Below are 27,470 nucleotides of genomic sequence, written 5' to 3' on the forward strand. Positions count from 1 at the left end.
TATGAAACATCCCAATGCTGATCCCTGGAGACTTGCAGAAGAAACAGCTGCTTCTGCACAGGTTACCTTGACTGGGGGCAGATTACACATGGTGTGTGTGTGGACAGTGGCCAAAGAGGGGGCTGGGACTATATTGCAATGTTGTCAGAAGTCATCATTCAGATGAAGGAACAGCAATGAAGTTTCAAACAAAATATGCATTGCCATATTTGCATTTGAGAAGAGTCAAGCTGGGGTCACTACCTGTGGCCAGTAGATTAGATGGTGTCAGGCAAAGTTGACCAACTAGGTGATCCAAAGACCCCAGCTGTGCCCATAACTTCTTTATGATCTCATGCAAGGTCATAAACTCCACCCAAGTTCTTTGAGCCTCAGTTTTGTCTTCCGTAAAATGTAACAAGCAATAACTACCTCTTAGGGATGTATAGAGATAATTCCCGCAGGAGAGAGATGTCATATTTCAAATTGAGACTATTTGATCCAGGGGCTGGTCATCAAGTTGGAGCAGGGTATAGAGAAGCCGTTAGGGATGATACAGAACACCACCAAAGGGTTAGTAACGGTGGGGAACTGTTTGCACCCCGAAGCCTGAAAGAGTGAAGTAGGGTGGGATTACCTAGAAAGAGAGAGAGAGACAGAAGGAGAATGAGATTGAGGGAAGGGCTGCCTGGCAGGGGAAGCTGACGCCTTCAGGCAAGTGAAGAAGCCAGCCCGCAGCAACTCTGCAGGGAAGAATACAGGGAAATAAACGCCTTCATCTCTCTCTCTTGTCCCACCCGCAGAGCTCCTTCTGGGATTCTCTATTGGCTGAACTCAGCCACAAGCTGCCAAGGGAGACCCTCACAACTGGATGCAGCCCACTGAAAGCTATTCAGCTTTCTGGGGTGCATAGCTGAAGGTAGCAGGGAGCAAAAAGAATCTGAAGGGGCAAGTGAACAATGTAGAATGTATCTGTGCTGAAGACGTAAGGAGAGAGTGGAGGTCAGAAGCTGGCACGGTCCCTGGTGCATGTGTCAGCCGCTAAAGGTAAGTCCCCTCCCACTGCCACAGCCCTGCTGTCCTTGGCATTAACTGATACCCCAAACAGAATACCCAGCTCAAGGACCTTGGGTCGGACCCCTCAGAGATTGTGGGACCCACCAAGTGGCCAGTCCTGGGCACTGCACAGACACGGGGCATGGGTTTGCCAGGAAGCCAGGCAGGCTTGAGGCCAGGGGCCGCTGGGGCTGTTTGTGCAATTCTGCCTGCTTGTAGCTGTGAGCTGCGTAGCCACGAGCTGTCGAAATCAAGAGGCTGACATTTAACATGCAGCAGCTTCCTGTGATGGATAAATATTAAACACAGCACGACCGACAGGACTAAGTAAATATCTATTAGTCTCCGAGATGGAGTCTGCAGGCACAAGGAGAGGATGTCCTAATTGTTCACCCTTCTTGTAATGTTAAATAAGCATCTCGCCAGACTTCAACCAGGAGGAGTTGCCTTGCTTGGTTCTCTCAATTTCTCTCTCTCTCTCTGTTTCTCTCTCCCCCCCACCCCGGTCTCTCTCTCTCTCTCCATCTCTTTTGATTTATCTCAATCTCTTTTTAACTTTATTATATTAACTCGAAGAGTCTTAAATTTTTTGAGACCAGGCCAGAAAAAAAAAAAAACATGAAAAAGTAAGCATTTTCATGACCTTCCTCCAAAGACTGGAATAGAAAGCAAAACTGCTGGAGACCCTAGTAATGGTACAATTCAACCTATTTCTTTATAAATGTTAAGAAAAAAAATAAAAGGTGAAGGACAAGGAGGAAGATTGTGGCAAAAATCCCTAACCCATGAGGTCAAGTCTAGTGCTGGCTATCTTTCATCTCCACTGGAAAGTCTAATTTTCTACTCTGTGTATGTGTGCATGCGTGTGTATACATATATACATATTATACTATCTATAATATACTACCTACTATATATGTCTACCCTGAATATTAATATGTATATGATAGTATCTATTACACACACACACACGCACACAATACATACATACACACACTTTGGCAACATGCTGCAGTGCCGTGTTGATGAGAACCATGCATTAAATCAGCCAATGCATGTTAACTATGCACCTGCTATAAGAGATACACTGTGCCAGGCCTTGAGTCAGAGGAGCAAACAAGAGAGAGCAGGTCATTGACTGTATTTGTTGTTTACTGTTATGTAACAAGTCACCACAAACTTTGTGGCCGAAAACTACAAACACTTATTATCTCACATTTTCTGTGGGTCAGGAATCCAGGCTTTGCAAGATCCTCCGCTCAGGATCTCTTGTGAAACAGCCATCACAGTGTTGTCTGGGTCTGCAGTCTCATCTGCAAGATTGACTGGGGAAGGAGCCACTTCCAAATTCATGTGTTTGTTGGCAGAATTCCGTTCCATTAACACTGAGTAATGAAGCCTTCTGTTTTTCATTGGCTATTGGCTAGAGGCTGTCTCCAGTTCCTTACCCTGGGGGTCTCTCCATAGGTTGGCTTACAACATGGCCACTGGCACCATCTAAGCTAGCAAGGGAGATAATGTATTCACATATTAGCAAGATAGGCATTACAGTTTTATACAATATAATCATAGAGGTGACATCCTATCCCCTTTATAGCATTGGATAGAGGCAAGACACTCAAGGGAAGTGTCACAAAAGAGTGTGAGTATTGGGAAGTGGAGATCATGGGGCCCACCTTATAGTTTATTCTCCACATTGGTCATGGAGCTTATGTTCCAGTAGAGAAGGCAGACAACACATACATAGATCAAGAAAATCATCACTAATAGTGAAAAATGTCAGGAAGATCACCAGGGATCTTTGATCAAAGATAGTGAAGGGCTAGTTCAAGGACAATGTGGAGACAGAAGGAGCTACTTTACATACGGCCCCAGAAATAGCCTCTCATGAAGAGATCAGTTTAGTGGAGACTTGATGAATGAGAAGAGCCCAATCTTGCTGTAGTGAAAGGTTACTCAGGCAGAGGGAATGGCAAGAACAAAAGTCTGAAGGCAGAAAAGAGGCCAGTGTCGTTGAAGTACAGTGGGCATAGTGGACTGTGGTTTGCAATAAGGTTGAGAGGTAGGCAGAACTCAGGCCATGCAGGGACTTATAGGCCAAGTGAGGGGAGGCATTAAAATTTGATTCTTAGGGTGACAGGCAGTGTATTAGTGCCCTAGGGCTGCTGTAACCAATTGTGACAAACTGTGAGGCTTTCAGAAATAAGAATTCACTTTCTTACAGTTCTGAAAGCCAGAAGTCAAAAACAGGTGTCGGCAAGGCCATGCTCCCTCCGAAGGCTCTAAGAGTTAACCTTTTCAGCTGGGCTTTGTGGCGTGTGCCTGTAGTCCCAGCTACTTGGGAGGCTGAGGCAGGAGAATCGCTTGAACCCGGGAGCTGGAGGTTGCTGTGAGCCGAGATCGCACCACTGCACTCCAGCCTGGTGACAGAGCGAGACTCCATCTCAAAAAGAAAAAAAGAAAAAAAGAGTTAATCTTTTCCAGGCCTCTCTCCTGGCTCCCAGGGTTGCTAACACTCCTCAGTGTTCCTTACCTCACAGGCATGTTGTTCCAGTGCCCGTTTCTGTCACCGCATAGCATTCTCTTCCTGTGTGTCCATTTAGAGTTTCCTTGTCCTCTCTTTATAAGGATACTGGTCTTGCTGGATTAAGGGTCTACCCTACTCCAGTAGTACTCCCATCATAATGTACAGCTTAATGACATCGGCAAAGACCCTATTTCCAACTAAGATCACAGTCACGGGCTCCAGAGATTAGGACTTTAATATATTCTTTGGTGTGGGGAGACACCATTCAATTCACAACTGGAATTCATTGGAAGGTTTGAAAAAGAGGAATGGCGCTTTTTAAAGAGCCCTTAGGTTACTGTCTACAAAATAAATTTGGGGGCAAGCATCATAACCTGAATTGCAGGTAGATGACCATGCAGATTCACGATGAAGATGGTTGAGTCAAGGGTGAGAACAGTGGCAAGGAAGGGAGGTCTCAGTAGGAGGTAGATGCACTGGGGGTGGGAAAGGATGGCTGTGCCCTCTTTGTTGTGATCTGTCATCTCAGTATTCTGGGAAGATGGCATCTGGTTGGAGAATAGGAATAGCAAGAGGAGGTATGGGGGCACATACTGGAGAAGACCATGGTGGGGGCAGGAGGTGGGTGGCCATTGAGGTCTGTGTACAAATATTCCATCTCTCCTCCCTCCATTTGGAACAGAAGTGGAGAGTATGAACATAAGCAAGAGGAAGTGATGAGTATCCCTTCCAGGAGAACTTTAAGAGGCAGTGAGTGATTTGCTGGGCTCCCAAGCCCTCTGCTCTGATGACAGCAAAGCCCCAAATCATGACGCCTCCATCAGTCGGGACCCCTCAACAGAGCCAGCTTCACAGGTGAGCAACCTGTGCAGTCACACAGGGTCCCACAGTTAAAGGGACCCTGCACTTGGTTTATTGCTCTGTTGTCACCATCTTCAAATTCTTAGCAATATTTGAACAAGGGGTCCTGCATTTGCATTGTGCACTGAGCTCTGCAAATTACAGAGCTGGTCCTACCTCTGAGTGAAGTCAGTGCTTTGCAACACCTCAGCTGTCTCTTGGGGAGCAAGTAGCATAAGTGAGAAATAAAAATTGTCTGAAGTCACTAAAATTCAGGAATTATTTTGTTACTGCAGAAAAGCTTAGCCTATTCTAACTGCCCATGGAAGCAACAGCAAGGCCAAAGGCTTCTAGAGGGGAAAGAAATAAGCCTAGAAGAAAGAGCACTAAGATGGGCTCAGATCTCTTATGTTATGTTTTGAGCTCTGGATGAGATTTGCTTGAAAGGTATTTTTGTTCTTATTCTAAGGGCAACTACATTTCTAACTAGATCTATGGTATATTGGTATATGTCTTGGATAATACCTCTCAGACTTAGGCAGACCTGAGTTGCACTACTGGCTGTGTGACCTTGAGCAGATGACTCAACTCTCCAAGGCTCAAATTCTCACCTGTAACATGGGAGTGATCATGACAGGTTCTCCTTCATAGGGCTGTTATGATAATCCAAGTAAGTGCTCAAATCCTGGTAGCTGTTATTATTGTTGTTGTTGACTAACGAAGAGTGTGAGGCTTCCCCATCTGATCCCTCTGAGTCTCACCCATTTAGCTGGAGTGGATGAATCAGAACTTTCCCCATGGGAGCATTTATAAAAAGGGGACACCCAGCGCAGAAGATGTTTTTCAGGGAGATCTCGGGGAGCCCAACAAGCCAAGAAGAGCAGAGCAAAGCATTCCAAGGAAGGACTCTAAGTCTGCAACAGAGCACACATGAGGTAGGTGCTTTTACCCCTGCTGTGCATTCAAGGAAAGGAGATCCGGAGAGGTTATAGCATCAGTCCCTAGTCACAAAAATTAGTAGCAGACCTGGGATTCACGCCAAGACATGCTGATGCCCTAACCAGGTCTCTTAACCACACCACTGCATGGCTTTTTGCAAAACTGTGGTTGATAAATTTTCCCTCTTTGTTATTTTGTGTCCTTCATGCTGGTAACTAACACGGTAAATTCCCATGCAAGTTTATTTCAAGGTTAACACTTGCCTTTGTAGATGACTTCCCTTGCTTTCTCTCATCAGAAATCCCTAACCGTGCGGGGTAAGCCTGGATGGCAAGGAGCTTAGAACACAACTCAGTGGTCATGGGCCTGACGTTATTCATCACTTTGCGTACCTTCAAGTTCTTCTAACCTCCTCTCTCCTTCAAAATCTTACTTTGGTCTCTGCTTCTTCCAAGAAGCAGTAGCAAGTCCCCCAGCTGATAAGCAGAATCAAAATTTTTACAAATGTGCATACCAATGGAGTTATTTTAGAATATGCCCAGGCCTGCAGAGGATGACTGCAAAAGCCCCTACTATTGGTAGAGCAGTGAGAAAATTGGTTTCACTGTCATGCCTTGTGTATTAGTTATCTATTGACTTATGCTAATTGACTGATGCTACATTTTTAAAAAAACCCACAAAACCTCAGCAGCATACAGCAATAAGTTTGCATTGCTTGTGCATTTAGGGTGCTCAGCCAGGTGGTTCTGCTGATCTTGCTGGGGATTACTCATGTCCAGGGCTTGGCTGGCTGTTGGCTGATTGAGGCTGGCCTCAGTGGGAATGATTCTGGCATCTCAGTTTGCTCCATGTATCTCTCATCCTCCAGGGTAGCCTACGCATGTACGTCTTGCAGTGATGGCAAGGAGCAGGAGAAAGAAAGCCCATCCAAACAAGCGTATTGGAAGCCTATGTATCCCATAAGCTGACATCTTGTTGCCCAAAGCATGTCATGTGCATGGTGCAGAGTCAGTGTTGAAGGGCTCTCCAAAATCACATGGTAAAGACTGTGGGTTCAGGGAGGAGTGAAGATTTGTGCGCATTGCTCCAATTGACAACCACGGCACTAGGCTCAGGCCACACTTCTTCCTAATAAGAGAGCAAGTCAAAGCGAGTTAGTCAAAGTCCATACAAAAACTCACTTTAACAGGCCTCCTCTGGATTGAACAGCTGATATTAAGTCATAAGGTACCACATCAGAAAGTTACTGGGTATCTTTGGTTCAGCAATTCCATCACCAGGGACTTTTTCATCCTAAGGAAATCACTGCACAGTGGACAAAGATATATGCATAAGGATGCTCCTTCTGGCCAAAGACCAAAAACATAAATGGCTATCAGTAAAAGCCAAGTGAGTAAACTATGGTCTATATATGCAATGATCAAAGAAATAAAGGAAAATATATAATTCCCTAGAAAGTATCAAGTAATATGGAAGGAAACTAGGCAGGGGAGGAGAATGGGTGTGGGGGCAACAAGGAGAGGCCAGAGTGAGAAGGTGAGGCTGTGACCTCAGAATGATGAGGTGAGCGGGGAGGGGATTCCAGGCAGTGGGACAGCATGTGCAAAGGGCCAGCATGTGTGAGGGGTCCTGATGTCACCAACACTACCACTAGCCCTCCTCCAAGTCCTCTCGCATGGGTCACATGAGCTCATATGGTTGCAATCCAATTTCAAAAAGGTCTCCTAACTTACCAGGCTCAAGCTGTTACTGAGAGTCCACCTTGACTTCTCAGGGGTCACTCCATTTTCCAAAGACCAGCCAATTAGGTACAAGAGCAGAAGGGCTGTGGCCAAACAGACTTGCTGGAATTGCTCTTTGAAAGGGTATGAGCCAAGATTTTTTTATTTTTTCTTTTTTTAGACAGCATGTCGCTCTGTTACCCAGGCTGGAACGCAGTGGCACGATCTTGGTTCACTGCAACCTCCGCCCTCCAGGTTCAAGTGATTCTTCTCTTTCAGCCCCCCAAGTAGCTGAGCCTACAGGCACAAACCACCACGTCTGACTAATTTTTGTATTTTTAGTAGAGACGGGGTTTTGCCATGTTGGCCAGGCTGATCTCAAACTCCTGACCTCAGGTGATCCCTCTGCCTTGGCCTCCCAAAGTGTTGGGATTACAGGTATGAGCCACCCCACCTGGCCCAAGATTTCTAATAGGTGGGTGCTACAGGTTGAATGTGTCCCCCAAAGTTGATGTGCTGGAAACTTGATCCCCAATGCAACAGTGTTGGGAGGTGGGGCCTAATGGGAGGTGTTTAATGAGGGCTCCACTTTCATTAATGAATTAATGCCAATTATAAAAGGGCTAGCTCGAGGCTGCAAGTTTAACCTCTGGCTCTCTCACTCTTTCTCACCCTTCCACCTTCTACCATGGAATGACACAGCATGAAGGTCCTTACTAGATACAGCCCCTCAATCTTAGACATCCCATTCTCCAGAACTGTAAGAAATAAATCTCTGTTCCTCATAAATTACCCAGTCTCAGGCATTCTGTTATAGTAATACTTCGTGGACAAAGACAATGTGTGAGCAGAGGGAAGGGAGTAACCAATGAGACCAGAGACAGCCTGGGATGGAGGAGAAGAGAGAGCTTTTGCAAATCAGTTGAGCTGGCTTTGCCTGGCCCCACCATTTACCCACTTTATGACCAAAGGCCTGTCACTTCACCTCTTGGAGCCTCAGTTTCCCCATGAATATGAGAATCACACCCACTGCTAAGGTCATAAAGATTCAATGGCATGCACAGTACTTGGCACATTGGATATACTCAACTGATGGTAGCTAGATATTGTTGTTGCTGTTTCCTCTATCTCATTCTCTTTTCCTGACTTCATAGAGCAAAACCACAATGCATTTCAACCAGGGCCCAAGCTTCTATTGAGCATGAAGCAGTCTTTGTTTTCCCTGAGCCCTCTTTTGAATTTTAGATTATAGGTTTGATTAAGGATTCAAGATATTAGAATATGAGAATGCAAGTAACATTCTGTTTTTCCTGCTTGTAGATATTGATTTTCTGCCCCCATCTTTCTATTCCATGGAGTTTGATGCCCAGGGACACATCTGGGCTGAAACAGACTGCCTCACCCACACACTGAGGCAGGCCCAAGCCTCTAATTATAGGGCAAGTTTAGGGTGGTCAGGCAGTCAGTACCTGGGTAAAGTCAGGCCTGAATTCATTCATTCATTTGCTAAGAAACATATGAATTCATTTATTTGCTAGTGAACCCAGCATTTACTGTGTGCAGGCAGTGTACTGGGAGTGGAGAAGCAGTAGACAATACCCAGCCCCAAAGAACTCACTATCGTAAATACCAAGATGATAATAATGACAGTTATTTACTAAACACTTGCTACAGGCACTGTCCTTTTATTTTCTAATTTGATTATCCTAACAGTCAACATCCTGCCACCTGCCTACATCTCCCCAGGTACCTGACTGTGATGTAAGACAGGCTAGAGCCCTCAGGGGAAAAGAGGTGTCTTCCCAAAGAACAGACATGGCAAAGGGCTGGCATGGTGGTCACCTCCCTGTGCTGGGCCACACACTCAGAGAGGCATGAGTAGAATGAGACACCAAAGAGGGCCTTGCAGTGACTGCTCACCAAAGAGGGGGCAGTTCTCATCTCCACACTCCCACCCTGGACCACAGCATGCTTGGTCAGAGTCTCTGGGATTTGGACAGTAGTAGCCTTTGGTCACTTGGAGTGGCTCTGTGCTGCATGACACATATCACTTTTTACTCGGAGACAGTGAGATGAACATGGAAAGTTCCCACTCTCTGCCAGGCCTTAGGAAGCAGAGGCAGGTTGAGGAGCACCTGACCCCAGCATGGGAGAAGGGAGGCCAGACAAGTGAACTGATCTTTACAGTGTGGAATGATGGAGGTGATAGTAAATATCTGGATGTCTATTCATGTGCCCATTTTATGGGAAAGCAAACTGAGGCTCCAAGAAGTTAAGCCATTTGTTCTCATTCTCAAAGCAAGCATAAAGTAAGATGGGGGCTTGAACTCAGATCTACTTGATAGGAACAGTCAAGGGCTTATCCATTCCCTCCTACCTGTCAAGTGTGGTTGGGACCTTAGACTAATAAGAGGAAATTTGTGTAGTTCTCACCCTCAGGGGCTGATAGTAGACTCAAATTGCCAAGAGCAGGACTCTGCGATTATGTTTACTTCTAAAATTCTTTCTTATTTCATTGGTTTTGGCATATGTATGCACCTATAAAAGCATCAACACATTCAAGATCATAAACATATGATCAATTGTGCCCCAGAAGTCAACTTGTCATCTCTTCCTCTCATCATTCCCCACTTCCACTATCACCCTGCAGTCCAGGCAACCACTGTTCTGCTTTCTGTCAGTATAGATTCCTTTGCTTTTTCTATAATTCTATATGAATGGAATCATATAGCATGTAATCTTTTGTGTCTGGCTTCTTTAACTCAGCATACCTTTGAGTTTTGTCCAAGTTTTTGCATATGTCAACAGCTCATTCCTTTTTATTGCTAAGTAGTATTCCATTGCATGAATGTACTGCAGTCTGTGGATCCATTCACCCATTTTTGATGGGTGTTATTTAGATTATTCCCAGTTTTTGGCTATTACACATAAAGCTGCCATGAATATTGATGTACAGTCTTTGTATGAATAGATCCCTTCAGTTGGATAAGTATCTAGGAGTGAAATGGCTAGATCACATGGTAGCAGTATGTTTAAGTATTTTTAAAACCACAAACCATTTTTCAAAGAGGCTGTACAGTTTGCATGTCTAACAGAAGTGAATAAGAATTCTAGTGTCTCTCTGTCTTTGCCAACACCTGATAGGAATAGCCTTTTACATTTTGGACTTTCAAATCAGTATACAATGGTATATCATTGAGATTTTAATTTCAAGTATCTTAATGGCTAATGATGTTGAGCATCTCTTCATTGCTTATTTGCCGTCTGTATATTGTCTTTGTTCAAGCATCTATTCAATCTTTTTCGCCCTCTCTCAGAACTAAGCATCTTATTTTGAGATAGTTGTAGCATCAGTTTTGAGCATGTGCCCATTCTTTAATCAGGCTGTTTGTTTGCTTGTTATCAAGCTTTAATAGTTCTTTATGTATTCTGGATAAAAGTACTATACCAAATATGTGTTGTGAAAATATTCTCTCTAACTCTGTGCATTTTTAGATTCCTTTAACAATGCCCTTCAAAGATCAAAAGTTCTTAATTTTTATGAAGTCCAATTTATCAATATTTTCTTTTATGGATAATGGTTTTGGTGTCATATCAAAGATCTTTTTGCCTAACTCAAGGTCACAAAGATTTTCTGATATGCTTTCTTCTAGAAGTTTTATAGTTTTGGGTTTTATATTTTGATCTTTAATCAATTTTAACCTAATTTTTATTTCATTAAGTATGGACAAAAGGTATTAATTTTTTGGATATGAGTAGCCCATTTTTCCAACATTATTTGTTGAAAATACTATCTTTCCACCACTAGATTGCCGAGGCACCTGTGTTGAAAGTCAACTGATTGTATATGTATGGGTAAATTTCTAGATTCTGTTCTGTTCCATTGATATATTGATCTTTTTTCTAATACCATACTAGGAATAGGAGGAAACTTGGACTTAGCCTTTGAAATCAGGTACTGTAAATATATTTTCAATTTTATTTCTATTTTTAAAGAGGTTTGGGTTTTTTAGGTTCTATACTTTTCCATACAAATTTTAGAATCATTGTATCTTTTTTTCTACCAAATAATAAAAGCCTGCTGGGATTTTGATTGGGATTATGTTGAATCCATAGATCAATTTAGGGAAAATTGGCATCTTGATGATATTGACTCTTTTGTTCCATGAACATAGTATACCTCTTCCTCCATTTTGATGTTCTTTAATTTCTCTCAACAGTATTCCCTAGTTTTCAATATGAAGGTTTTGCCCACCTTTTCTCAGATGTATCCCTAGTTCATATTTTCACATGCTATTGCAAGCAGTAGTGGGTTTTCATTTCAATTTTCAATTATTCATTACTAATATATAGAAATGTAATTGAGTGTGTATATCAATCTTGTATTCTTCAGCCTTGCTAAATTTACTTATTTATTCTACAAGCTCTAGTGTAGATACAGCAGGTTTTCCAGAAAGATAATTATATTGTTTGCTAATAAATATAGGTGCCTCTTATTACTTTCTTTTTCTTCCTTTATTGTACTGGCCAGAATCTCCAGAAAAATGTTGACTAAAAGTGCTGATATCAGGCGTCATTGCCTTGTTCCTAATATTAAAGGGAAAGCATTCACTTACTTACCATTTAATATTGTGTTTGTTGTAAGTTTTTCATAGGTAACCTTTATCAAGTTAAGAAAGTTTCTCTCTGTTTCTAGTTTGCTAGGAGTTTTTAATAGAAATTGATAGTTGTTGAATTTTTTCAAATTCCTGTTCTGTGAATACTGAGATGATTATATGGTGTTTCATCTTTAGTTTGTAAATATGATGAATTACGCTGATTTTTTAATGTGAAACCAAGGCTTGCATTCCTTTTTATCAATAAAAATACTTTTTGCTCAAGAATGTACTTTGTTTGACATTAATATAGCCACACAAGCTTTCTTTAATTAGTGTTAGGAAGTATATCTTTCCATCTTTTAATTTATTGCATCCTTATATCTAAATTAAATTTCTTATAAGAAGCAATAGTTGGGTCTTGCTTTTTTATTCAATCTAACAACCTCTCCTTTAATTAGGTATTTGAATAATTTTTATTTAACATGATTATTCATATGATTGGACTGAAATCTATCTTCTTACCATATTATTATTTACTTTGTATTTGTCTCATCTGTTTTTTGTTTTATTCTTCTTCTCTTCCAGTCTTCTGGATTTATTGAGTGTTATTTTATTATTCTGTTTTATCCCTTCTGGAATTAACTATAACTTTCTGTGTTATTGGTGGTTGCTTTAGAGTTTATAGCATACATCTTTAACTTATTAGAGCCTACCTTTAAAAAATACTAAGCTACTTCATATATTGTATAGGAACCTTTCAACAATATGCTTCTATTTCTCCTCACCTGGCATTTGTGCATTTACTGTAACAATTTACATACTATGTATGTTATAAACCCCACAATACATTGTTAGTGTTCTCCCTTTAAACCATGAATTATCATTTAAAGGGATTTAGATGTTAGGAAAAAAAGTATTTTATATTTTCCTATTCAGTGACCATGCCCAGTGCTCTTTATTTCTTTGAATACCCATATTCCACATTAGTATCATTTTCCTTTGGCCTGTAGGACTTTCTTTAACATTTCCTGCAGAGTTTAACGTGTCTTTTTTTAGCTTTAGCTAAAAAACGCTTTAGCTTTCACATCTTTTTTTTTTTTAAAGAAATCTTTATTTCACTTCATTTTTTGTAAAATATATTTCCTGGATATATATTTCTAAACATTTTTTTTTAAGATACTGCTTCACTATCTTCTGGCTTGCATTGTTCCTAATGAAAAGTTTACTATAATTCTTATCTTTTTCCATCTGCATGTAATATGTTCTTTTCTCTGTTCCTCTTTTTCATTGTTTTAGGTTATCATTTGTCTTGGAATAGATTTTATTTGTTTGTTTTTTGCATTTGAAGTCTGTTAAGCTTCTTGAATCTGAGTTTTCATCAAACATTTTTCCATCCTCTCCTTTCAGAACCTCCAACTACATGTGTGTTAGGCTGCTTAAAGTTGTCCCCCAGCTTACTAATGCTTACTAATGCTCTGTTCGATTTTTTAATTCTTTGTTTTTCTGTGTTTTGATTTGGTTTGTTTTCATTTCTGTGTCTTCAGATTCACTAATCTTTTCTCTTGCAATGTCTAATCTTCTGTTAATGCCATTCAATATATTTTTCATTTCAGATATGGTCGTTTTTATTTCTGAAAATGTTTATGTCTCCATGTCTCCACTTAATATGCTCAATCTTTTCTCTAGGTTCTTGAACATAAGAAATACAACTTTAAAAGCTCTTTCAATGTCCTTGCCATTTTGACTCAGTTTCAGTAGACTGATTTTCTCCTCATTATGGGTTCTATTTTCCTGCTTCTTTGCATACCTGGTAATATTTTGATTGTGTGCCAGCTATTGTGAATTTTATCCTTTCAGGTGCTAATTTTTTTGTATTTCTATAAATATTCTTGAGCTTTGTTCCTAGATGCAGTTACTTGGAAACAGTTTGATCCTTTCAGGTCTCACTTTTAAGCTTTGTCAGGTGGGACCAGAAAAATGTTTGAACTAGGAGTAATTATTCCCAGTACTAAGGTAAAATGTTTCTGAGAGCTCCACCTGATGGAACAGGAGTTATTCCTGGGTATTATGGTACCTAATCCTTTCAAGTACTTCTTCCTCTTTGCCTCTGGTCATTTCCTCAGAAGCATTTGTTGATAAGCACTCTGCTGAGTACTTAAGGAGAGCCCTCTGCAAATCCCCAGAGCTCTCTTTTCCAGCTTTCTCTCTCTGGTACTTGGCTCTGCCAATTGTAGCAGATTTGGCCTCCCTGGACACCCAGGCTTATCTCCTCCATTTAAGAACACCCAGATCTGTCTGAGTTCCCCCTCCCTATGTTGTGGACTGGAGTCTCTCTCAAGGTATAAGCTGGGGCAATTGTAGAGCTCACCTCATTTGTTTGCCATCTCTCTGGGATCACTGTTCTTTGATATCTGATGTTCGATGTGTTGAAAACCATTGTTTTATGTGTTTTCTTTTGTTCTGTTTTAGTTGTTTCATATGGGAGGGTAAATCCAGGCCCTGTTATCCCATCTTGCTGGAAGCAAAAGTCCTTGTATGATTAAGTTCTCATTAAAAAAAAATAATAAAGATATGAAGAGGGGCTCTAAAATTGGGAAATTGGTGTGATCTAGGGATTTATTTTGTACCGGGCCCTCTAATTTTATCTTCATGTAGATCTCCCCTCTCCGGTACTTGGGGATGGTAAGGCTATACTCACTTTATAGAGGTCCCTGGGCCCTCAGGTAAGTGAGGTCCCAGGACTTTGAGGGAGCTGTCCCAGCTAACAGAACTGACATTTGAATATAGGTCTGTCTAATTACGCTTGCCATCCCACCTCACCAGCTTACTTGTTCACTCAAGCACCAGAATGAATGAATGAATGGAGTGGTAGGATGAGGTGAGTAAACACATGCATGAATGTTTAACATATCTGCGGGTCCTCTCATTTCTCACAAATAATAAAAATGTCAGCACTGGAAGGGAACATCTGTAGGTCATCTTGACCCATTTGAAAGGCTCAGGGAAGGCAAGGAATTTCCCTGAGGCTGCACAGCCAGGGAATCAGCCCTGAGAAAGATCTCCTCTCCCCCTCTTCCTTCTCCAGTTGAGGCTAATAAAGCAAGAACAGCATTCTCATAATATGTATATGTGTGTATATATATTATTTGACTTTAAAGATGTATTTAAATATATCGCTTTCACCTGGGCTTGCAAACAGTCAGGTTTTATTTGAACAAATTAGTCCTGAGTGCATGGCGGAGTGCTGGGTGAGGGAGAGAGGTCAGAGCTAACAAGGAGAAATAAAGCAGGCATGTGCCGTTAGGCTGTGTCGAGGCTTATTTAGAAAACATTCTCAGTCCACTCTCCTCCGCAGCCGGTAACTTAATCTGGAGGGCTCTTCTCCCCGAGCCACTCCAGGCTGCTCTCACTCTGTCAAACCTGCTGGGACTGTTTTCTTAGAAAACCAGTTTGAAAGCAAACCATTAAAAATGACCTGTATTAAGGGGCTTTTCAGTGAGAGGGACCTAGGGATGAACGTGAGTTTGCAGGAAGATAAAGTCCAACTTGGTCTGCAACAGTGTATTAATTGGGACTCCTTCTGCTATAAATTATAAAACCCAACTCAAACTAGGTTAGTGAATATATAATAACTATATCTATGAATACATTATATAACTGTATATACAGTAATATGCTGCATAATGACATTGCAGTCAATGACAGGTCACATACACAACACTGGTCCCATAAGAATACGATACCACATTTTTTTTTTTTTTTTGAGACGGAGTCTCGTTCTGTCACCCAGGCTGTAGTGCAGTGGCGCGATCTCGGCTCACTGAAAGCTCCGCCTCCTGGGTTCACGCCATTCTCCTACCTCAGCCTCCCGAGTAGCTGGGACTACAGACGCCTGCCACCACGCCCGGTTAATCTTTTTGTGTTTTTAGTAGAGACAGGGTTTCACCGTGTTAGCCAGGATGGTCTCGATCTCCCGACCTCGTGATCCGCCCACCTCGGCCTCCCAAAGTGCTGGGATTACAGGCGTGAGCCACCGCGCCCAGCCCACATTTTTACTGTACCTTTTCTATGTTTAGATACACAAATACTTACCATTGTGTTACAATTGACTACAGTATTCAGTACAGCAACATGCTGTACAGCTTTGTAGCCTGGGAGTAAGAGCTCCTAGGTTCCGTAAAGCCTAGGTATGTAGTGGGCTACACCATCTAGGTTTGTGTAAATGCACTCTGTGATGTTCATACAGTGAAATCATGTATGATGTTCCCACAAAGAAATCACCTAACTGCATTCCTCAGAAATACCCCAACTGTTAGGTGGTGGTGCATAACTGTAAATATATGTGTGTGTAAATATACGTGTGTGTGCACATGCACACACATCTGTTCATGTAACTGGGAAGTTTATTGGACTACTTTAAGGTACAGTTGAGTCCATTTGTTTTTGTTCCCTTTTAAAATAACTTTATCATTGCTCTTACAAAATGAATCCATTGTTGTTTAAGAAAAAAAAGTAATATATTAAAAAGTGGGGAAAAAAATAAAAATCACCCAAAACCTGTCATGCAAAAATAATCATAGTTTTTCCTAAGCTTTTTCAAACATCCTTAAGATTGATAGGTATGTAAATATTGCAAATTCTAATGTTTGTCTTCTTTTCTGATTCTAAGGTCAATAAACACTCATGGTCAAACATTTGGGAAAGAGAGAGAAGTATAGAGTAAAAATAATCAATCAGAATTCAACCAACAAAGAGGTCATCTCTGTTAATGTTATAGGATTTGCTTTCTAACTTTTCACCCTCTTTTTCTGTGTTTAATATATACAGTACATCATACATCATGTATGTATATTCATTCAAAAGAAGGTAAAGTTAACATTGGATCATTTAGGAATCCCAGGCAGAAGACAACAGGTTGAGCCCTTCAGAATTCCCTAATATTTACCACTGGGCAACCAGTTTGTCTTTCTCAATTAAAAAAAAAAAAAAGTCCAGTGAAATCAGGTCATTCAATGTCAGTTTTTAATATTTAGAAAATATTTTCTCAGGTTTCTGACAGGAAAAGCAACTCTCATGCTACTCTCTGAAGCTCTGCTTTTGTGGACACAGAATAGGCCATATTGGTTGCATCCTTTTCTCCTTACCTTCCGCCTAATGCCCCCCAGCCCCCAACTCTTGTGCAAATGGTTCCGCCATTGCCGGAAAGTGCTAGGACAGAATGGCTGTGCTTAAGAGCCATCAGTGTGGTCCTGTACCAGTGAGTTAGGGATTAAGTAGGACTTTTGGCTGCTCCCCACCAATCCCCAGCCTGTCTGCTCACTTACAGGAACAGACTGGAAAACCTGTTTGAGCCTGGGCTTCGGTATTGATACCATTATAGAAATCACAAGTCTCCACTGCGTTTTCTTTGAAAGGTATACAAATACATTATGCTTTTGTGGGGTCTTGGAGACAATCTTCTTGTATTTGGGCAAATTTGGCTTGGCGGTGAGGCCGGAGGTATGGCCAGGAAAACCCTGCACTACTCTTTTAAAGACTGTTGTTAAGAGGAACTTGTTTAAGAATTTTACACACGACTGCTTCCCACTGGGCGTGGAAGAGCTGCTTCTGGGGCATATGCAGACACAGCTTTAAATAGCCTTGACCTGTGGAATGAAGTAGACCTTCCACAAATCCCTTTCGATCTGATTATATGGGAAGATTTCACTTGTTATTACTTGTTTTTAACACTTCTCTAGTACTTGCTAATCTCCCTTTTTAAGCAGCAAATAGTCTTCAAACACAAAACTTTTGGTGAGAAGTGGTTATATGGCCAGCTACATGTAATAGAATATTATAACTGTATTCCACCCACTCTAAGATGCCATGATTGTTCAAATGCGCCACTATTTTTGCATACCTCTAAGAAAGAAAACCAATCTTCCAATTAGTTGTAAAAGACCATTTGTTGTAAGTTACATTTTAATTCCCAAGTTGCTAAAGTATAAAAAAAAGAAACAGACAAAACCCTGTATGTCCTGGTAATGTCAAAATTTAATATTCTCACTGCTTTTATATTTATGATTGCCTTCTATTTATGGCTGATGATGAGGGTTTTACATTTACAAGTGTTACGTAAATTATCTTTTGAAATAAATGTTTTTAAAAATCAAGTGGATTGATTTAAAGAAAAACCTCAATTATAACACTATGGATACAGATACTGCAAGCTGTTTTATGAACAACTAAAGATTGTGAAATCTCACTACAAGTGATTTGGCAAGGCTGGTACTACGTCATCTCCAGGACTTTCTTAATACTGAGTGAGAATCTCTTATGACTGGAGACATCTTGTTACCAGCAGAAGAGATCTGGGTTACCCCAAGTTACTGCTCTGTATCTGTGTGGATCTGCAGCAACTTCAGCCCTTGCCTCCTCAGAAACAAGAATTTGATTGAGGGGCATAAAGCAGAAAAAGAGACTGAGGCAAGTTCCAGAGCAGGAGTGGAGGTTTATTAAAAAGTCTTTAGAACAGGAAAGAGAGGAAAGAACCCTTGGAAGAGATCCAAGTGGGCACCTGAAGGTCAAAGAGAGAGAAAAAAGTAGGTCATTTAATCTTGATCCTAGGACTTTAGAGGCTCACCTATTTCCCATGATTCTTCCCTTAGGGTGAGCTTTCTGCATGTTCAGTGTTTTCCTCACCCTTGGGAATTGAGCATGTGCGGTGTATTTAGGGAGTTACATGCATGCCCATCTGAGGCTTTCATCCTTTTTCTGGTGGTGTACCCAGAAGATCATACTTTGCCATTTTTGTCTCTTAATGTGTATGCCCAGGAAGTTACTTCTCCCTGGGGCCTGGCTTTAATTAACACTTTAGTGTTAATAAGTGTGGACCATCAGGAAATAGCCTCTCCCTGGTGCCAGCTGCCAATTTATCACTTTTAGAGAAGCAATGTAATAATTGTTGAGCCATCACCACAAATTTCTAGTGGGTGGGGGGAGAACCCTCTCCTGCCCTGCTCATTCCTAACTACCTGTAATATAGAGAGAGTTTCCCCCTTCTTCTCTTCCTTTGCTGGGACCAAATTCTAAGCTGCATTCTTTACTACACTGGTCAGATGGAATCTCTTGCTGGATTCAAACCAAGACATGGTTTATGTGCAAGTCCTTTCTTATCGTCATTTAGCCATTCTTGAGTTCCACATTTTGCTATATTTGTTGTCTGTAGACCATCCTCAAGTAATTTTTTCTAGAAGAGAATATGAAGATATGCTTTTTAATACTAAAAATAGATAAGAATGTTTTCTTCTGCCACTTCCAGACAATAAAAACAGTTTGGCTGGGTATAAAATTATTGGGTCTCCTCTTTTATTCTTTTAAGTTGCCCTTTTGGGGACATTTATTATTGCAGGGAGAAATCTTAGTCTTTTGAAGTTAAATTATTATTTTAATGTTTAATGTTTTCTGTCTAAATCCTTAGAAGATTTTTCATTTACCTTTGGAATTCAAAGCCAGAATTAATCTAGTCATGGTCATTTTCTTCATTACTTTGTTCATAACATGGTGATGTTTTTCAAGACACATTATTAAGGTTTCCTTAACTCTGGAACTTTTTTCCATTGTATCTTTGATTAATATTGGTGCTATAATGCCTGACTCTCATGATGGTTATTATAATTAATTGATATTTCTCTCATAAAACAATTAGGGTGTTGCCTGGCATCCACTGAGTGCACAACAATTTTAATTATCTTTTCTGTCTCCTTTACAGTCATTTTCTAGGGAATTTGGGCTTCTTATTTGGATAAAGCTCATATTTTTTATAAATTGGTGTTGCCTGTCATTATTTTCATTAGATCCCTAGTATTAGGTCCAAGACAGGACACTTTATGATCCCCTGAAACATAAGATACAACTCCACCTTGGTGAAAGAGACTTTGAGATCTGACCCTAATCTCTAAGAAGGCACCAGACTTTTGATCTCATATAAGCCAAGAATAGACTTATAAAACACTTTGAGTATACAGCTATGCATTCCAAACTTTCGGTGAGTAAAAAAGCATAAAAATTTATCAACTTATAAATTCTTTCTACAAGTGCAATTAGGCTGGCTAAGCAAAAGTAAACAGGATAAAAGAGTATCTCTTAAAAGAGGAAGAACTTTTTTCAAGCAGTTGTTAAAGACCTATCTACAAATTGCTTATATGTTAATTATAAATCAAGTACTCTAGAAACACCCATTGATAAATGATTTTCATGCAAATTATAAATTGCTTAAGAGAGCTCATTCACAAAATGATCTGTGCACTAATTACAAATCAAGAAACTTAAACATACACATATACAAATGGTTTATGTGCTAATTACAAAAGGCATTTTAGAGACTATCATTTACAAATTAAATACGTGCTCATTGCCCACTAAATACTTTAGAAATTTCTATGTACCAATAATTTTCATGCTTGTTACACAGCAAATAATCTGAAACATACACAGTGTTTGCAAATAATCCATGTGCTAATTACACAACAAACACTTTAAAAACACCAATGTAAAAATGATTTGTGTGCTAATGACATAACAAACGCCCTAGAAACTCCCAGATACAAGTGATTTATGTCTAATTACACATCAGACACTTCAGGAACACCCATGTGCAAATGATTTATGTGCTAATTACACCGACACTTAATTTCAAAAATGTCTAACAACAAATTATTTGTATGCTAATCACAAATCCAAACACTTACAATTGATTTATGCCCTAATGATTAGCTGCTCTTATTTTGTTTCCTTTAAGGACCCACCATCTCAACAGATTGACAGCTTTCTTCTGATTGGTACTTATTATGAATATAAATAAAATGTCTGAGTCTGTATTACAAAGGTTTTGGGATCTTCTCTTTATTCTCCCTTCCCCAATTCTGCCCAATTGTTGCAGTCTGATTACATTTTGGGGTACAGTGAATTGAAGGATTTATCTTTTTTTTTTTTTCTGAGATGGAGTCTCACTGTGTTGCCCAGGCTGGAGTGCAGTGTCGTGGTCTTGGCTCACTGCAGGCTCCGCCTCCCAGGTTCACGCCATTCTCCTGCCTCAGCCTCCCGAGTAGCTGAGACTACAGGCGCCCGCCACTACACCTGGCTAATTTTTTTTGTATTTTTTTAGTAGAGACAGGGTTTCACCATGTTAGCCGGGATAGTCTCGATCTCCTGACCTCATGATCCACCCGCCTCAGCCTCCCAAAGTGCTGGGATTACAGGCGTGAGCCACTGCGCCTAGCCAGGATTTATCTATTAGAGCAGGCTGAGAAGTATTACTTAGGGTAAGAGTGTTCTCTTCCTTTTGTCTGTTTCATTGGAACCATCAAATTAATTTAATGCATGAAGTATAGGTGCTTATTAGCCACTCAGTCTATATACTAATCTTTCATGTTCAAAGAGCTATTACTGTCCTCAAATGTATTTATGCAGAAATTTTGTCCATCATGGCCACTACTGCTTCCTTATGCCCTCTCTAGCATGTGATAGCTTACAAAAAAATTTTCCATATTCATTATCTTATTGGACTTGCTTCTTATAAAGGAGGAAGGACTCAAAAATAGAGGTTAAAAGTTCCCGTTTTGCAGATGGGAAAACTGAGGCTCAGCATAGCCAAGCAGTATTTCTTGTAGCAGACTTGACTCCAAAGTCAGCCAAACTTCACAGCTAACAGTTTTTCTTCCAGTTGACCTTCCTCCACAGGAAAACCTTCCATGGCCATCTTCCCAGAAGTCTCTAGAACAAAAATACCAACACTGCCCGTCGGATGGGATCCACTCTCTCCTGCTACTGCATCCCATCCTCTCTCCTCCTGGCTCTCTCAGATCCCAGGCCTCTCCCTCCACACCATGCTGGCGTTTCAAACCAGACTGGGGGCTCCAGCACACTTCTCACCTCTTTAAGAGTGAAAATGTATATCCCACAGATTGCCGCTTAATTGGCTGATTAATAACAGAAAACCTAATTGAATGCTCCCAGCTCGTATGTACTATGTCTTAATGTTAGAGCCTTGGGAATAAACACACAGCAGGGAAGTCTGAACCGCAGCACAAGCACTAGCACTTTCAATTTAAAAGTCAATCTCATTATACAAGAAGCTGTTCCCTTTATCCCCCTGGAAAAGCTCACACTCTCAAACCAGATTCCCCTTGTACCAGCATCCTCTGCTCCATCCTGTCTCTGAGTGACGCAAATATTAGGATGGGTCCCCTTTCTCCTTCTTTCCCCTTCCCCTCTCCTTCCCTCTCTCTGTCTCTGTCTCTCTCTCTCTTTCTGTTTGTTCTCCCTGCTGCATATCTGAGCAGCTCAGTAAATATTCATGAAATGCCATTGTGAGGTCTGTGAAGAGCGCAGACAATGGGCCGTCAGAGGTGATGTGCAATTTGGCATCGCCAGCACCCAAGGGTGAGGGAGGCAGTGAGGTGCCTCCAAGTCAAGCCCCATGTTACATACTGATCTGTTCAGCTTTCTCCTTCAGGGCAGCCTGACTGGAAGTCTTACGGTGCTCAGAAAGCTGAGCTAGGTATTCTTGGCTGGGCTTAGAGTGACCAGGGAAGAGTCAGTAAGGGCTCCCGTACCCTAGGCTCGTCCTGGTCAATCACAGCATCTGAGATAGGGCTGAAGCTCCTGGACAACTTTATCAATCTGCAAAGGGCTGCCGTAACAAAGTAGCACAGACTGGGTGGCTACTTTCTAAACAACAGAAATTTATTTTCTCCCTGGTCTGCAGGCTGGAAGTCCCCGTTCAAGGTGTAGCAGGGTTGTTTACTCCTGTGTCCTCTCTCCTTGGCTCAAAGATGGCGCCTTTACATTGTGTCCTCAACATGGTCTTCCCTCTGTACATGCAGAGTGTCTTTCTCTGTATCCAAGTTTCCTCTTAAAAGGACACCAATCAGACTGGATTAGGACCCTACCCTAAGGACTTCATTTTAACTTAATCATCTCTTTATTTAGTGTTATTATTATTATTATTATTTAGAGACAGGGTCCTGCTGTGTCGTACAGGCTGGAGTGCAGTGGTGCAATCATGGCTTACTGCAGCTTCAACCCCTTGGGCTCAAGCCATCCTCCTGCCTCGGACTCCCAAGTAGCTGGGACTACAGGTATGCACCACCACGTCTGGCTAGTTTTTTAAATTTTTTGTAGAGACGGGGTCTCTCTATGTTGCCCAGGCCCAGGCTGGTCTTGAGCTCCTGGGCTCAAGCGATCCCCCCACCTCAGCCTCTCAAAGTGCTAGGATTGTAGGCATGAGCCACTGCACCCTGCTTTAATCACCTTTTTTTTAACTTTTATTTTAGGTTTAGGAGTGCATATGCAGGTTTGTTACATAGGTAAATTGCATGTCATGGGGGTTCGGTGTGCAGATTATTTCATCACACAAGTAATAAGCATAGTACTGAATAGGTGGTTTCTCCATCCTCTCCCTTTTCCCACCTGCCACTCTCAAATACACATGTGGTCATGTTAATTACCTCCTTAAAGGCCCTATCTCCAAATACAGTTACCTTCTGAGGTACTGAGGGTTAGGGCTTCAACATATAAATTTGGTGGGGGAGTGGAGGGAAGACACAATTCAGCCTATAACAGCTTGTCTTTCTGCTTGGATTATCTCTAAAACTCCTCAACCTCAACATGTCCAAATGAATCCTCATGACCTTGAACCTCTGCCCAGGCCCCTGATGCCCTTGAGAATTTCCCATCTAGCAGAATGTCACCAACACAAGCTGGATACCTTTTGACTTATCCTGTCCACTCACCCCCCTGCCCAATTCATCTCCAACTTGCCCCGTTGACCTGACTCCCCAAATGCCACATCCCCAAGCCCAAGTTCCCATCATCTCTTTCCTGACCCTCCACTCCAACCCCCAGGTGTCTTTCTGCATCTAACCCTGCACATCTGCAGCCTATTCTGCAGAGTGGCAGAAGTATCTTCTTCAAGGCACATCTGATTATGTGCCCTAGCACCTGCTGAGCTTCCTGCATCTTCTCTGACCATCTCTTAAATGCTGATGCTCTTGGAATTCAGTCCCATCCATCTCTCTTCTCTCCGTGTCATCTTCCTGAACACTCTCATCCACTTCTACAGCTTCAGTTACCCGCTAAAACCTTGCATTAGTCCGTTTTCATGCTGCTGATAAAGACGTACCTGAGACTGGGTAATTTATTTTTTATTAGAAAGCAAACAAAAAAAAGAGGTTTAATGGACTCACAGTTCCACGTGTCTGGGGAGGCCTCACAATCATGGCAGATGGTGAAAGGCACATCTTACATGGCAGCAGACAAGAGATAATGAGAACCAAGAGAAGGGGGTTTCCCTTTATAAAACCATCAGCTCTCATGAAACTTATTCACTACAATGAATAAGAGTATGGGGGAAACTGCCACCATGATTCAATTATCTCCTACTGGGTCCCTCCCACAACACATGGGAATTATGGGAGCTACAACTCAAGATAAGATTTGGGTGGGAACAGGGTGAAGTGACTCACACCTGTAATCCCAGCACTTTGGGAGGCCGAGGCGGGTGGATGACCTGAGGTTAAGAGTTTGAGACCAGCCTGGCCAACATGGCAAAACCCCATCTCTACTACTAAAACACAAAAATTAGCCAGGTGTGGTGGTGCGCACCTGTAATCCCAGCTACTCCAGAGGCTAAGGCAAGAGAATCGCTTGAACCTGGGAGGTGGAGGTTGCAGTGAGCCGAGGTCGTGCCACTGCATTTCAGCCTAGGTGACACAGCAAGACTCCATCTCAAAAAAATAAAAATAAAAAAGAGTTGGGTGGGGACACAGCCAAACCATATCAAACCTAGAGGCCACTCTTGATGGCTTCCAGATCATTCCCCAAATCCAGGCCTCTCAACCAGCTTTCAAACCCAAGGGTCTTAAATGCTTTAATCCATTATCACTAAGCAAAATAACAGCCCTGTAAATATTTGTAATGAGATACTTGGTGAAACAGAACTTGTAATTATTATTTTGTTTTCATTAAAATATTATTTTAATAAATTAGTTTATTTTCACTAAAAGAACCCATCAGCCACTTCTCTAGGTTGACATGGTAAGTCACCCTGTGGTAAAATTTTGGACTGTAAAAGAGCCACATAAGTGGTGTCTCCAGTTAAGGTGAAAACCCATTCCTTGAAGGAAAGGTATAATAGAACCATTGGCACATGACTGCCACTCTCCCCTCCAAGATTTCTCAATGGGCAAGGATAAATTTACATTGTGGTTGGAAAAGAAGCCACCTGGGAGGAAAAAGATTGAGACCTGAACTGACTTTGTTGCAAAATTCAACATTTTTAGAACTTCTTTGCAGGGTTGGGGAGGTCCTGGATGAAGCAAATTGGCGGCGGGTTCAGGGGGTGAACATCTAAAGCCCTACAGTGGAGATCACTGTGAAGAAATGGGGTGTCTAGTCTAGAGATGCAGCCCCATAATAACATCTGGGTGCTTGGGGAAAAGGACCATAGCTGAAATGGATAGACCCTCTAGTCACAGCCCCCTGATTTGATTGTTTCTAAAACACGACCACCAACCTATAGCGTTCAGTGACTGTATGGTTGACTGTGACTTCTAAAAGACTACTTGAGACCCTGAGCATGGAGCAGTTCTGTAATCTGGACAGGAATCTGGAACAACATCCTCAAAACTTGGGAAACAGGTGCACCAGACTTCACCAGACAAGTTCCCAACAGTGGCGCATTGTGGAGACTAAAGACTAGATAGTGATAATTTATGAATGAAACTCTAGTTTACTCTATACCTGTCTTCAGAAGCAAGACTGACCTCCTTGGAACAGACTTTCTGGACAATTTGCTGGCAGAGGAAGAGACCACAAGAGGAAAAAAGTGGACTTTCTGGTAATTTAGGGGTTTAACAAATTTGAATATTTAAAAGAGATTTTATTTTCACTAAAGAAGATAGCTAAATGGTAAATAAGCCTATTCAACATTATTAGTCATCAAAGAAATTCAAGTTAAAACTACAATGACATATCACCACACACCCTTGAAAATGGCTAAAATAAGGACTGATATTATCAAGTGTTGGGGAAGATGTGGAGCAACTAGAACTCTCATACTCAATTTGGGAGTGCAAATTGGTTCAATCTCTTTGGAAAACTGTTTAGCAGTAGCTACAAAAGCTGAAAGCACAGACTGTGACCCAGTAATTTCATTTCTGGATATTACTACACATATATACACAGGAATGTTTATATATTTCCACCAAAGTGCCTACACAAGAATATTCATAGCAGCACTATCTGTAATAGCCTAAAACTAGAAACTACCTAAATGTCCATCAACAGGTTAAAAAAAAGATAAATTTTGGTATGTTTCTATAATGCATTGTTACTCAGAAAGAAGAAGGATGAGGAGAATGTAACAACATGAAAGAAACTCACTGCCCTAATATTGAGCACAAGAAACCAAAATACGTACAGAAATGTATACCATACTCATTGTTCTATTTATACGAAATTCAAGAACTGGCTAAACTAATCTATGATGACAGAAGTCAGAATGTGATTACTTTTGGAAGGAGGAGCATTAACCAAAATGGGACATAAAGGAGACTGTTGAGATACCTGAAATATTCTTGTCATAATCTGGGTAGTGTTGTATGGGTATTGCCATGTATTAAATTGTGTCTCCTCACACCTTCAAATTCATACTTTGAAGCCCTATTCCCCAATATGGTTATGTTTAAAACTAGGGCTTTTAGAAGGGAATTAAGGTTAAATGAGACCATCGGTTCCCTGATCCCATAAGATTAGCATCCTTATAAAAGAAACAGCAGAGTTTGTGCACTCACTCTGTCTTTCACTCTCTGTTTCTCTGTCTGTCTCCCCCTCTCTCCCTCTCTTCCTCCTGCCCTCTGCATGCATAGCACAAGGAAAGACCATGTGAATACACAGCAAGAACGTGGTGCTCTGCAAGTCAGAAACAGACCCTTCATCAGACACCAAATCAGCCAGCACATTGGTCTAGGATTTCTGGCCTCCAAAACAGTGAGAAAATAAAATTCTGTTGTTTAAGCCATGCAGCCTGTTGTATTTCATTATGGCAGCCTGAGCAGAATAAGACAGGTATATACAAATGCAAATTCTATTAAGAAATCTGTATCTTTTACCCTATTGAAGTAAGTTATACCTCAATTGAAGAATAAATAAAAGAGAAAGAAGGAGCAGCACAACCTTGTTTGTATTCCCAAGCTGGTGAGTGGGTGATATAGGTTGCCTCTCACTGTGCCCACTCGGCTGATGAGAAAAGTGCAGCTTTGAGTGAAGAAGTGACATGTGGCTATGGTGGCAGAACTAGGCACATAATCCAGTTCAGTTTGGTGAACAATGACAATGTGTGCCCTTTGCAAGCCCCACGGTGGACATTGCTGTCAGGAGTGGCCTCACAGGAGGTGCCCAGGCCTTAAAGGTAAATAAGCATTTACAACACGGTGTGGTCCACACGGTGATGGGCTTCACGGAGGTCACAAGAGCGCCGAAGGACCACCTAGCATAGCCCAGGATGTGGCAGTGGAAACCTGAGCCAAGACTTCAGGGGTACCAGACAAATCCTGTACTTCCCCTGCTCCCAAAGTCAGCCTGGAGCTCCATGTCTTGCTCCTTAAAGTGTGGTCCACAGACCAGCAGTCTCTCTGTCACCTGGATGCTGGCTGAAATTGTAGAATTGCGGCTCCACCCAGGCCTGCTGCATCAGGATCTGCTTTTTATCAAGATCCCCTGGGAAAGCACACTCGCACTGGAAAAGTGCTGGTCTGTATATTTCAGAAG

At 41.4% G+C, this 27,470-nt stretch overlaps 1 long non-coding RNA gene across 1 annotated transcript; it reads left to right on the forward strand.

The window, feature by feature from the left end:
- Positions 1 to 745: 745 nt before the first annotated feature.
- On the forward strand, positions 746 to 26,689 carry LOC129529474 (uncharacterized). Its single transcript, XR_008674998.1, has 4 exons — positions 746 to 1,026; positions 4,245 to 4,417; positions 5,172 to 5,337; positions 26,570 to 26,689. It is a non-coding gene; the product is annotated as an uncharacterized lncRNA (long non-coding RNA).
- The last annotated feature ends 781 nt before the right edge of the window (positions 26,690 to 27,470 follow it).

This window comes from Gorilla gorilla, chromosome 23, assembly GCF_029281585.2.
Source record: "Gorilla gorilla gorilla isolate KB3781 chromosome 23, NHGRI_mGorGor1-v2.1_pri, whole genome shotgun sequence".
NCBI classification, from domain to species: domain Eukaryota; kingdom Metazoa; phylum Chordata; class Mammalia; order Primates; family Hominidae; genus Gorilla; species Gorilla gorilla.